The sequence below is a fragment of the Palaemon carinicauda genome, chromosome 41 (genome assembly GCF_036898095.1).
Source record: "Palaemon carinicauda isolate YSFRI2023 chromosome 41, ASM3689809v2, whole genome shotgun sequence".
NCBI classification, from domain to species: Eukaryota; Metazoa; Arthropoda; class Malacostraca; order Decapoda; family Palaemonidae; genus Palaemon; species Palaemon carinicauda.
In genome coordinates, this window is record NC_090765.1 from 59,439,296 (window position 1) to 59,454,295 (window position 15,000).

General features: G+C 35.1%; 1 protein-coding gene across 7 annotated transcripts in view; it reads right to left on the minus strand.

Moving 5' to 3' along the window:
• LOC137632690 (cuticle protein 19-like) overlaps positions 1-15,000 on the minus strand; it is a 227,205-nt gene that overhangs the window by 139,693 nt on the left and 72,512 nt on the right. The gene's annotated exons all lie outside the window — the stretch shown is intronic.

Consider the following 15,000-nt stretch of genomic DNA (forward strand, 5'->3'; position numbering starts at 1 on the left):
AACGCAGCAGAATCTCTCTCTCTCTCTCTCTCTCTCTCTCTCTCTCTCTCTCTCTCCACACACACAATCTTACAATACTACATTAAAAAAAAGGTAAAAGACAGCCGAGATGGCATCACATTAAAAAAATGCAATGGGATCTTGACTTAAGAACAAAGCAAAATCTCTCTCTCTCTCTCTCTCTCTCTCTCTCTCTCTCTCTCTCTCTCTCTCTCTCTCTCTCTCTTCAATATCTTGGTACGAATTGCTCTTCCGAATAAGAGTTTGCTCCTTTGAGGTCCACTTGAAGATTGTTTTGGATGAGGAAAAGTTTTCATCTCTTGAAACAAAAGAAAAAAAACATCAAGGTTGAACCCGAAAAGGTTTGAATGAAAAATCTGTCTCGCTTAATAATACATTTGAATTTTTAGGACAGGATAAAACAATATTTTTAGATAAGACGTTTCTATTTAAACATATATTGCAAATAACTTTTATTGTATCCCATTTCTGAGTGGGGATACCTTAACGTGGTGAGATTGCGTATCGCCTTGATCAGCAAAGCTGTGCTAGTCAGGGACACTCATACTAGGTTGGTTTGCTGTGAGCAATATGACGAAAATCTCCCATTATTACCAATCCGCACTGGCCATCGTGGTGATGAAAACTGGCCAAACCCCAGACATGAATTGACATAGCGGAGACCTTCATCCTTCAGTGGACTAGAAACAGCTACATTCGTTCTTCTTGTTGTGTAATGAATATTTTTGAGTCAACAGGAATAAAAGCTGTGTATGTTATACATCATATATTTAAACATAACAAATGCGCGAATAAGAATATGAAAACAAAATATCCACACTAGTTCAAAAGATGTATGTATATATATATATATATATATATATATATATATATATATATATATATATATATATATATATATATATATATGCATATATATATTTATATATATGTATATATATTATATATAATATATATATATATAAAATATATATATAGATATATATATATATATACATATATATATCATGCATACACACACACACAAATATATATATATATATATATATATATATATATATATATATATATATATATATATATATATATATATATATATATATATATATATATGTGTGTGTGTGTGTGTGTGTATTCATAACTACAAATGCAGCCGTTTCTAGTTCACTGCAGATTAAAGGCTTCAGACATATCCTTAGTCATGTCTGGGGCTTGGCCATTTTCATCCTCACGCTGGTCACTGTGGTTTGGTGATGATAGGAGACTTTAGTCTGACTGCCCACATCAAACCAACCTAGTAAACGTGACCTTGATTAGCACAGCTTTGCTGATCATGGCTATACACAAATCCTTTCACCACGTTAAGGTATCCCCATCCAGAAAGGCATATAAATTTACATACACACACACACACACACACACACATATATATATATATATATATATATATATATATATATATATATATATATATATATATATATATATATGTGTGTGTGTGTGTGTGTGTGTGTGTGTGTGTGTGTGTGTGTGTGTGCGCGCGCGCGCACGTGGAAGCGTATGTCAGAGTGCTTGGGGATTTGACCACGCATATATAATTGTTGCCCCAATTTTACATAGTATGTGGTAATTATCAATCTAAAATATGCATTTTTATAACATAATGAAGACCCAATACATGGAATATATAAAAATTAACCATATAAAAAACCACGAAATAAAGGACAAGACCCGTACAACAACCCTTGCATTCGAAAGATATATATAGAAAGGATCTTTTCTTGTTCATCTCATTTCTTGACAAGTGGTGGACTTTTTCCCAAAAGCTTTTTTACAATCTGCTTTCATTTTCCCTTGCAGTACGACCCATCCCTTATTACGCACTTCTCCATTAGCCTTGAATAGGCATCAACTGTAGAGTTGCCAGGTTCTCAGTTTTGTTAAGCCAAAAAAAAACTCAAATTTAGCCTTTATGAAATTGGTTGGCCTTTAGTAATAGTATGGAAAAACTGGTGGGGTTTAAAAACTATATCTTTGGCCCTTTTCTACTAATGGGTTGGCCTTTTGATGCTGCAATTGATTAGAAGTTGGCCTTTTAAGGCTGCAATTGATTAGAAGTTGGCTTTTTGATGTTGCAATCGATTAGAAGTTGGCCTTATAATGCCGCAAGTGATTAGAAGTTGGCCTTTTAAGCTGGCAATTGATTAGAAGTTGACCTTTTCATGCTGAAATTGATTAGAAGTTGGCCTTTAAGCTTGCAATTGATTAGAAGTTGGCCTTTTAATGCTGCAATTGATTAGAAGTTGGCCTTTTCATGCTGCAATTGATTAGAAGTTGGCCTTTTAATGCTGCAATTGATTAGAATTTGGCCTTTTAACGCAGAAATTGATTAGAAGTTGGCTTTTTAATGCTGCAATCGATTAGGAGTTGACCTTTTAATGCTGCAATTGATTAGAAGTTGTTGGCCTTTTAATGCTGCAATTGATTAGAAGTTGGCCTTTTCATGCTGAAATTGATTAGAAGTTGGCCTTTAAGCTTGCAATTGATTAGAAGTTGGCCTTTTAATGCTGCAATTGATTAGAAGTTGGCCTTTTCATGCTGCAATTGATTAGAAGTTGGCCTTTTAATGATGCAATTGATTAGAAGTTGGCCTTTTAATGCTGCAATTGATTAGAAGTTGGCCTTTTCTCATATAGAAAACCTAGCAACCCTGATCAACTGTAGCTTAGGTCACCCAATGATGGGTAGTAGTTTCAGCCAGGGTAAAACTCCAGCAAGTGGAGGACCCTCGACTTCGTAAATTGTTCTCAGCGCTTCTTCAGAGTGGCATTTTATTTTCTGGAGTGAACCCATTTTAGAACAAATGCCTGTGTTTTCAAGGGCTTTTACAAAGAGAGAATTAACTCTTTTTGTCTTCAGTTTTTTTTTCAGTTTTATTTGTTTTGATAGGAATGGTTTTAATTAGATATTTGAATCATACAAAAAATATTACGTTATATTGATGATGTCCAAGATTATGAGTAAAGAGGGTATTTTTTAAAGCTTGAATAAGACTGAAATATTTTTTTTCCGTGGACTGATTTTTTTATGGAAGACCTCAGCCTTCTTGGGCTTATTATCAATCATTGATTTTTATCATAGTTTAAAGTTTATATGAAAAATCTATTTTAATGTTGTTGCCGTTCTTAGAATATTTTATTTAAATTGTTAATTAGTTCGCTTATATCTTATTCATTTCCTTGTTTTCTTTCCTCACTGGGCTATTTTTCCTTGTTGGAGGCCTAGGGCTTATAGCATCCTGCCTTTCCAACGAGGGTTGTAGCCTAGCTAATAATAATAATAATAATAATAATAATAATAATAATAAATTAAATCCTTCATAACGTGAGAAACTAAATGAAAGATCTATTTTAATATAATTACTATTTTCATATTCTATTTTAATTGTCCATTACTTCTCTTATATGGTGTTTATTTCCTTGTTTTCTTTCCTAACTGGGCTATTTTCCCTGTTAGAGGCCTTGGGCTTACAGCATTCTCCTTTTCCAGCAAGAGTTGTAGATTATCTAATAATAATAATAATAATAATAATAATAATAATAATAATAATAATAATAAATTGAAATCCTTGATAACGTAAGTAACTACATGCTGGCACGCGCGCTTGCTTGATAAAAGAAAAAAAAAGTAATTAACTTTCCCTCACAACTCCCATGTTCCTGTATTTGTGCACTGCCACTGAATTTCGTGGTCTTCTTATCTCTTTGCACCGCATGAATGATAAAATACCCAGGTATTATAATTTCCATTCCAAGTGGTTATTTATGATTCCCAAAAGATACATAAATTCGACATAACTTAAGGAAAGGATAAAATCTGTCATATTTTCCGGATGTGGACAGCTGATACCTACGTTTCAGTCTTCTTTTTGTTATAATTAGATGCAGTGTGAATATCTTATAATACTTCTACGCAAATAGTCACGATGCCAGATAGCTCATAATCAATCAATCAATCAACATACGCAAATGCTACCTACACTCGGTTACACTATTTTATCTTAGTTCTCTTCCTCTTGTTATTTTGTTGAAGTTTTTATAGTTTATATATGGAAGATCTATTTTAATGTTGTTACTGTTTTTTTAAATATTCTAAATGTTTATTATTTCTCTTATAGTTTATTTCATTGTTTCCTTTCCTCGCTGGGCTTTTTATTCCCTGTTGGAGACCTTGGGCTTATAGCATTCTGCTTTTGCAACTAGAGGTGTAGCTTAGTTAATATTAAATAATAGGGAACTTTGGCCTTCCCTTCCTTCTTCTGCCCTCCACCTCCATGATCATAACCCTTTTACATAGGAGTTTATCTTCTCTCCTCACAACATGACCAAACCATTTCAGTCTTCTTTCCTGAGCTTTCTTTAAAAGGAAATTATGGGTATACTATCCCTGTTTTAAGGCGGTTTTTCTTGTTTAATGTTCAGAAAAACTAGTTTTATTTCGTATCAAAAATTCTACAGGAAATACCATTGTTGTGGTGGGCTATTGGCAGCATCATTGCCTGGCGCTCGAGTCCCCCTCAAAGTCGATAGTTTCTTTAGTGTCCGTAACCTCGCCATCCTTGTGATCTAGGGATGGGAGTATTGAGGAGCCTATAGGTCTACCTGCTGAGTCATCAGCAACCACTGTCTGGCTCTCCCTGGTCCTAGCTTTGATGGAGAGGGGGCTTGGTCGTTGATCGTATACTGTATATGGTCAGTCTCTAGGTCCTTGTCCTGCTTGCTAGGGCAATGTCATTGTCCCTTGCCTCTGCCATTCATGAACAGACTTTAAGCCTTTAAACCTCACCATCCTTGTGGGCTAAGGATGAGGGGTTTTGGGGAGCATATATGTCGACTTGATTCATCAGCAGCCACTGCCTGGCTCTCCCTGGTCTAGCTTTGATGAAGAGGGGGCTTGGTCACTGATCAAATGTATATATGGTCATTCTCTAAGGCATTGTCCTGCTTGCTATAGCAATGTTACTGACCCTTGCCTCTGCCATTCATGACTGGCCTTTAAAAGTTTAAACCTCACCATCCTTGTGAGATAAGGATGAGGGGTTTTGGGAGAGCCTATAGGTCTACCTGCTGAGTCATCACCAGCCATTGTCTAGCTCCCCCTGGTCCTAGTTTTGATGGAGAAGGGGCTTGGTCACTGATCATATATATGGTCAGTCTCTCGGGCATTGTTGTTTGCTAGGGCAGTTTCATTATCCCTTACCCTTGCCAATCATGAGTGGCCTGTAAATCTTTAAACGTTTGGCAGCATCCACATATGTCTCTCCTCTTGCGTCAGCATTCAACCAGTCATTAAAATATTCACTCTACAGACGCGACGGAAGGAACCGTTTTCTTTAAAGAGTATCACTTCATTTGCCTCTTTTATTCACAGACCAAATCAGTTATTTGATTTTCTTTTCACCCAAAAAACTATCTGTTCAACATTATCTTCATTAGCTACATTTTCTCTATTGTAGATTAACTTGTGTTCTTATACAACTCTACACTATCAATTATCCTTTTCGTCTACTTTTCCAAATTCGTTTGTTTATATTCAACGTTTATTTTCCTCATTATCATTATTCTCCCAGTCTTAATAATACTATAGGAATTAATTTATGTCAAAGATTTAGATAATCAACACATCTTTAGTTCCATAGAAATGATCAGCCACCATGAACGTAATTCAATATTAAAGTTAATTCCTAAACAGATTTGATTATTGGAATCATGGATATTTGACCGAAATTTTCACTATAAAAGTACTTGATGTTTATGAATCATAAAATGAAATATATTTTATTATATTTTATAAAATAAGGGGAAACCAAAATCCTGATTTTGGGATGAAAGTCTTGATTTCATGAAAATTCATCTCACGTCTTACTCAGTAAATGGAAAAGCTGACGTCAAAACAACTGGAAGGACTAAAGGGGCACTCAGTAAAGCGCAGACCTCTTCGTGGCCGCTTATTTCTCGACCTTGACCTTTGACCTTCGAGTATTAATTGGCATGGATTTTCATGCACTCAAATATGAACCAAGATTGAAGTCTATGTGATAACGATGTCCAAACTTATGGCTGATTACGTGAATTTGACATTTTCCTTGACCTTGACCTTTGACTTTGACCTTCCAAAATTGAATCATTTCCAGCTTTTCACATAACAGTTAATCCATGTATGTTTTATAACTCTACAATTAAAATTGTGGCCAGGAAGCTGTTCACAAACAAACAAACATAAACAGAGGCGAAAACATAACCTTCCAACTTCGTTGGCGGAGGTAATAATGAATGTTTTGTCTCTGAATCCTATTATGTAATATAAAATACCTAAAGTTAATTTTCATCAAATAAAAGTATCTCTTTTTCCGATATAAAAACAATAAATGCTTCCTTTTCGAACCACATCAAATAAAAACAAATATTTATATGTAATATAAAATACCTAAAATTGATTTTCATCAAATAAAAGTATCTTTTTTCCGATATAAAAACAATAAATGTTTCCTTTTCTAACCGCATCAAATAAAAACAAATATTTATATGCAATACAAAATACCTAAAGTTAATTTTCATCAAATAAAAGTATCTTTTTCTGATATCAAAACAATAAATGCTTCCTTTTCGAACCACATCAAATGAAAACAAAATTTATTTATAACCAAGTGTCAACTTTTATTTTGTTGAAATCAAAGTGACCGATGCCTCCCGTCCCAGCCAATAATGGAAGCATTTCAAAATTAAAAAGCAATGACACGGAGAATTGTGAATTACCATTTTATTGTTTTTGAAATCCATCCTTTCGCATCCTCCCTGCTTTATTGCATTCTTTTCTTCCGTTATTGCTACAGGCAATTTTATTAGAGTATTATACTCTGGTATGACTCATTGTTTGTTACAGGAATTACAGGAATATTGTTCACTTGAAAAGTATAATGCATTTTAAACTAATTCATATATTTTCCTGCATTAAATTCCATGCATTAACCACACACAGACACACACACACACACACACACATATATATATATATATATATATATATATATATATATATATATATATATATATATATATATATACACATATATAGGCTATATACATTCATATATATATATATATATATATATATATATATATATATATATATATATATATATGTATGTATGTATGTGTGAGTGTGTGTATGTTCATGTGCACACACACACATATATATATGTATATATATATATATATATATATATATATATATATATATATGTGTGTGTGTGTGTGTGTATATATATATAAATGTAAATATTTACATATATACATATATATGTAAATATATATGTATATATATGTATAATATATATATATATATATATATATATATATATATATATATATATATATATATATATATATATATATATGTGTGTGTGTGTGTGTGTGTGTGTGTGTGCATACATAGTCGGAGAATTTATTTTATCTTTTATTTCTACATTTATTTTATTTTTTACAATTCTTATAAGAAGTTTTGAGGAAAAATAATAGTACATACTCGAGATACACAAATTCATAAGAATTACTCTACCTTAATTTGCTTTTATTTTGGCAGTGGGAAAATTCAATTTGATATAAACGATTAATCAAATTCATTTTGTTTACTTCTTCAATTAAAAATTACATAATCCGCTTTACTAACATATAATCTCTCCATCTTTAATAAACAATCCCATGTATTGCTAAACTTTCTTTCCTAATTCCTGCTTGAATTCTAAAACCACCGTTTCTCAGACATTTATACATAACTTTCTCTCGTGAATCACTCTGACGACTTTCTTTTTTTTCTCTTCTGCCCTGTGTTGATAAGGCAACATAAATTGGGCAGCCTCATTAACCACAAAATAAAAATTTAAACTGTAGGGCAACTTCATCTATGGAAACTATACACACACATATGTATGCATATACATACACATATATTTATGTAAATATATATATATATATATATATATATATATATATATATATATATATATATATATATATATATATATGAATGGCAGAGGCAAAGGAGAGGGACAATTCTCCGGAGAACCCAAGAACGCTCTCAACCCAAGCTGGGACCAGGGAGGTCCAGGAAATAGCTGCTTATGACTCAGCAGGTAGACCTACAGGCTACCTCAAAACCCAAACCTTTAGCTCAGAAGAATGGTGAGGTTGTAGACACTACGAAAAAATATCGAGCTGACCGGGTCTCGAACCCCAGTCCTGCAGAAGTTGCATAATATTTCCAATAGACATTGACCTTGAGCGGGTCTCGAACCTCAGTCCAGCAGAAGTTGAAGAATGTTTACAATATATATTGAACTTAATCAGGTCTCGAACCCTAGTCCAGCAGAAGTTGCAGAACGTTTCCAATATACATCGAGCTCTAGCGGGTCTCGAACCCCAGTCGAGCAGAAGTTGCAGAGTGTTTCCGATAGACATCGAACTTGAACGGTTCTCGAACCCCAGTCCAGCAAAAGTTGCAGAACGTTTCCAATATACATCGAGCTCTAGCGGGTCTCGAACCCCAATCGAGCAGAAGTTGCTGAACGTTTCTGATAGACATCGAACTTGAGCAGGTTTCGAACCCCAGTCCAGCAGAAGTTACAGAACGTTTCCAATAGACATTGAACTTGAGCAGGTCTCTAACCCCAGTCGAGCAGAAGTTGCAGAACGTTTCCAACAGACATCGAACTTGAGCAGGTCTCGAACCCCAGCCCAGTAGAAGTTGCAAAACACTAGGCAGTGACGTTTCTTACAGACATAACACCTATCAACAGTCTTGCTTGTCTCTCTGTCACAGCGTTTGCTACTTGATTCCCCTGCTCAGAAATCCTCTCCAGTAATTACCCAGAAACAAAAGGCTGTTCAAATAACTTTCATTTAATTGCATTTTCCAGCGATCCGTTGAGTGCTAGCGACCGTAAAGGCACTGCCCCGTGGCGAACAGAGAGCAGGTTCCCGATCTGACTTCCACTTTTATATGCCAAAACGATGTTTGCTTCCATTTACATGCAAATAGATTCCCTGTTTTCCCCGGAATTATCTGTCTGCTACCAAAGAGACTCTTATTTCAAAGGTTTTGCTACTTACTACTTGTCTGAATTTCAAAGATAATTTTCAAAAGCTATTTTGAAAGGGTATTTACATTTTAGAATATTGAACGTAAAATAAAAATAGAAATAGTTCTATTAACTATCTGCCATTCAATAATCCAAGAGTTATCAAAATAATCTCTGCCGTTAAATAATCTAAGAGTTATTGAAATTATGTAAAATTTTGAGATATGATATAACTGGCATTGCATCATTGATAAAATTAGAGCACAATGCCAGAAATCATTTGATATTTAAAGTATTATTCATAATTACAAACAAATTATTCAAACGCTGTCAGGGGATTCTGTTAGGAACCGATAAATTGTCACTTCAAAATAATGTTCTCCAGTAGCAGCGGAATTACGACTTCACAAATACCATTACTCTTCTGTTTGGAAACATCCCTTCGTCACGAAAAACTTTTGCGTGACGCGCGTTTGGCCATTTTTCTTTCAGAACCCTTTGCATGGACGTAGCACCAAAGTCAATGCTCTTTGCTCGTAAACATTTACTTTTCAGTTGGACTGAGAATATAAAACAAATTCAAAAATATTGTAGTTTGTTGCCTGGTGTTGACACCAAGCTTTGCTATTCATGACTCTTTGGTAACACACATACAATTTGCAGCTTGAATTAAGACTGGAATCTCAGTCCTAAGTCTGAAGGTGATCAGACTGAGAAGTCTTTTTTAAGCTTCCTGTGAAACAGAAGCTTTGCTATTTCTGACTCTTTGGTAACACATACAATTTGCAGCTTGAATTAAGACTGGAATTCCAGTCCTAAGTCTGAAGGTGATCAGACTGAGAAGTCTTTTTAAGCTTCCTGTGAAACAGAAGCTTTGCTATTTCTGACTCTTTGGTAACACACACACACACACACACACAATTTGCAGCTTGAATGAAGACTGGAATTCCAGTCCTAAGTCTGAAGGTGATCAGACTGAGAAGTCTTTTTAAGCTTCCTGTGAAACAGAAGCTTTGGTATTTCTGACTCTTTGGTAACACACACACACAATTTGCAGCTTGAATTAAGACTGCAATCTCAGTCCTAAGTCTGAAGGTGATCAGACTGAGAAGTCTTTTTAAGCTTCCTGTGAAACAGAAGCTTTGCTATTACTGACTCTTTGGTAACACACACACACACACACACACAATTTGCAGCTTGAATGAAGACTGGAATTCCAGTCCTAAGTCTGAAGGTGATCAGACTGAGAAGTCTTTTTAAGCTTCCTGTGAAACAGAAGCTTTGCTATTTCTGACTCTTTGGTAACACACACACACACACACAATTTGCAGCTTGAATGAAGACTGGAATTCCAGTCCTAAGTCTGAAGGTGATCAGACTGAGAAGTCTTTTTAAGCTTCCTGTGAAACAGAAGCTTTGGTATTTCTGACTCTTTGGTAACACACACACACACAATTTGCAGCTTGAATTAAGACTGCAATCTCAGTCCTAAGTCTGAAGGTGATCAGACTGAGAAGTCTTTTTAAGCTTCCTGTGAAACAGAAGCTTTGCTATTACTGACTCTTTGGTAACACACACACACACACACACACAAAATTTGCAGCTTGAATGAAGACTGGAATTCCAGTCCTAAGTCTGAAGGTGATCAGACTGAGAAGTCTTTTTAAGCTTCCTGTGAAACAGAAGCTTTGGTATTTCTGACTCTTTGGTAACACACACACACACAATTTGCAGCTTGAATTAAGACTGCAATCTCAGTCCTAAGTCTGAAGGTGATCAGACTGAGAAGTCTTTTTAAGCTTCCTGTGAAACAGAAGCTTTGCTATTACTGACTCTTTGGTAACACACACACACACACACACACAAAATTTGCAGCTTGAATGAAGACTGGAATTCCAGTCCTAAGTCTGAAGGTGATCAGACTGAGAAGTCTTTTTAAGCTTCCTGTGAAACAGAAGCTTTGGTATTTCTGACTCTTTGGTAACACACACACACACAATTTGCAGCTTGAATTAAGACTGCAATCTCAGTCCTAAGTCTGAAGGTGATCAGACTGAGAAGTCTTTTTAAGCTTCCTGTGAAACAGAAGCTTTGCTATTACTGACTCTTTGGTAACACACACACACACACAATTTGCAGCTTGAATGAAGACTGGAATTCCAGTCCTAAGTCTGAAGGTGATCAGACTGAGAAGTCTTTTTAAGCTTCCTGTGAAACAGAAGCTTTGGTATTTCTGACTCTTTGGTAACACACACACACAATTTGCAGCTTGAATGAAGACTGGAATTCCAGTCCTAAGTCTGAAGGTGATCAGACTGAGAAGTCTTTTTAAGCTTCCTGTGAAACAGAAGCTTTGGTATTTCTGACTCTTTGGTAACACACACACACACAATTTGCAGCTTGAATTAAGACTGCAATCTCAGTCCTAAGTCTGAAGGTGATCAGACTGAGAAGTCTTTTTAAGCTTCCTGTGAAACAGAAGCTTTGCTATTACTGACTCTTTGGTAACACACACACACACACAATTTGCAGCTTGAATGAAGACTGGAATTCCAGTCCTAAGTCTGAAGGTGATCAGACTGAGAAGTCTTTTTAAGCTTCCTGTGAAACAGAAGCTTTGCTATTTCTGACTCTTTGGTAACACACACACACACACACAATTTGCAGCTTGAATTAAGACTGGAATCTCAGTCCTAAGTCTGAAGGTGATCAGACTGAGAAGTCTTTTTAAGCTTCCTGTGAAACAGAAGCTTTGCTATTTCTGACTCTTTGGTAACACACACACACACACACACACACACAACGTATGTAAAATCAACCAAAATGCCATTTAATATCGAATTATACTTGTGGGAATGTTTATCCACTACAAATTTATTTATGATAAATGCTTCCGGCTGGGAAAGGATTCGAACCTTTACCTCTAGTCGAAACAATCCCTCGGGCTTATAGCATCCTACTTTTCCAACTAGGGTTGCAGCTTACACTATTAAAAATTTGCCGAAAAAAACAGGAATTGGAATAAATGCTGCCAGATATTTACAGTTTTGAAAACGGATATATTGACGTAAAGGGGTGATATTACGGTCACCAACCCGTAAAAGATAATAACAAAGTAGGATAGACATTACGGTCGCCTATATTTTACTGAAATACGGCTGAGAATATATTTTTACGAATAATTTATACAAGTTACAGTTTTTAACAGTTTAGCAAGTAATACTACTATAATGAAAGTCTTCTGGATCTTCTAATCAGTTAATTATGCATGCAAGAACAGCCATCAGACGTTATACATAGTAAACAAAATAGCAGAGGCAACTAACTAGCTTTAGTAGCTGCTTGTCAGCCATTCTCAAGCAAAACCGCGAGTAAATCTCAAGCTAAATTTAAACCTTGAAGACCGTAAGTAAACATAAATATAATCCTTCGCATGAGCTGTTGCAGAAATTGCTTTCCCTGCAACATTAGCACGATGAATGAAACTGTAACTTGTTACAAAAAGACAAGTGAAACGAATTTGTTGTTTTGCCGTTAGATTTATTTAGATTTTTAATTTTCTCGAGTCCAAAACGCCATGTTTTCTTTGCTCCGACTTGAATATATTTAGGAGTGCGTAAATGAATACAAATACATGTTTGTGTTTCAATTCGTTTCAACTTTTTAGGAACTAGCGCTATGTTAGAAGCCATTATTGGGGACTTTTGCTTTGTTAGAAGCCATTATTGGACACTAGCGCTTTGTTAGAAGTAATTATCGGGGACTTTTGCTTTGTTAGAAGCCATTATTGGGGACTAGCGCTTAATTCGAAGCCATTATTGGGGATTAGCGCTTTGTTAGAAGCCAATATTGGGGACTAGCACTTTGTTGGAAGCCATTATTGGGGACTAGCGCTTTGTTAGAAGCCATTATTGGGTACCTTTGCTTGGTTAGAAGCCATTATTAGGGACCTTTGCTTTGTTAGAAGCCATTATTGGGGACTAGCGCTTTGTTAGAAGCCATTACTGGAGACTAGCGCTTTGTTAGAAGCCATTATTGGGGACCTTTGCTTTGTTAGAAGCCATTATTGGGGACTAGCACTTTGTCAGAAGACATTATTGAGGACTAGCAGTTTCAAAAGACTAATTGAAGAGCGAAAATGGACAGAGAGAGAGAGAGAGAGAGAGAGAGAGAGAGAGAGAGAGAGAGAGAGAGAGAGAGAGAGAGAGAGAGAGAGAGAGAGAGAGAGAGAGAGAGAGTTACACGGAGTTAGAAGGATTTTGGATGTCTCAAAGACATTTTAGTCCATCCCGGGAGACTCCATTTGCTCTTGGGTAGAGCGTTTGGTTTAAACGTTGAGAGTTTTTTATGATATTGTCTAACTTATTCTTGAACTCGTGAGAGAGAGAGAGAGAGAGAGAGAGAGAGAGAGAGAGAGAGAGAGAGAGAGAGAGAGAGAGAGAGAGAGAGAGAGAGAGAGAGAGAGAGATGAGGCGGGGCTTCGAAAAGATATAGCTGTTAGAAACTTACAAAAATATTTCTATACCAATTTAGACATTTGAATTAATGAACAATCAATGTAAGTAATGCAACACTATTTTCTGTGTTCAATTCCAGAAACATATTAAAATAATAATTAAAAACAAAACTAAAAGAATGTTGTTTCTCTTTATGAAAATGTTGAGAACAAAATTCGAATAGATTTTAATAATTCTATTTTAATTTGATTAACCTCGAAAGCTTTGTTTATGAGCAAAATTCTAAAAAACATTTTTTTTATCAAAAAATAGTTCTTCCATTCTGGTAAAATGGGATTCTATTTCATGCAGAGAATTCCCTAATTTACCGTGACCTGGAATTTATTAAAAAAAATCAGAGAAAAAGAAAAAAAAAATCCGAAAAAAAAAAAATATGAATTCCTGTCAGAAATCAATTAAGGTTTTTAATCGTTCGGTAATTACGAGCAAATAATCGTTCAGGATCACACTTCCTTCACAATCATTTCAGAAGTAGCAAAAAAAAAAAAAAAAAAAAAATCATTCTGGAAGGATTCTGCAACAAGGTAATTTTTACTATTATCATTATAAAGAATACCATGACTACATTCAAATCCTATTTTATAATTTTCCCCAATCTAAATTAATATTTTTTCCCTATAATTTTCAAACAATATATAAAACTCATAATTATCATGCTGGTTAAATTAGCTCTTATGATTTTCCATACCAATGAATATTTGACCTTTGGTAAAATATGCTTAATATCTATATGAAACTTGGAGATAAATTTTCCCAAGGTATCACAGCCTAAACTAGAAGGGCAGTCAGAAGAGCGCAGACCTCCGCCGTGACAACTTATTTCTCTGCCTTTTGCTCAACCTTGACCTTTGACCTTAGCATGTATTAATTGGCGTGGATTTTCATACACTCAAATATGGATGAAGTTTGAAGTCTCCGTTACAACGATGTCCAACCTCATGGCTGATTACGTAAATTACACATTTTGCTTGACCTTGACTTTGACCTTTAACCTCGACCTTCCAAAATTTAATAATTTCCATCTTTTTTACATAAGTTAACCCCTGCAAGTTTCATTACTCTACGATTAAAACTGTGGCCAGGAAGCTGTTCACAAACAAACACACACATACAACAAACAAACAAATAGGGGTAAAACATAACCTCCTTCGCGGAGGTAAATATAATGGTGTCACATCTAAGGCCTTCAATCTAACATTGAATTTAAGGAATTTTAACGGCAATGAAGGCATTTCTATGCAAAGGGTCAACTCCCCTTTCTGACAAGAAAGGCCTTTGCATAGATTTAACCAATTTATCCCTATTTTTCCATTATATTTTTTACCT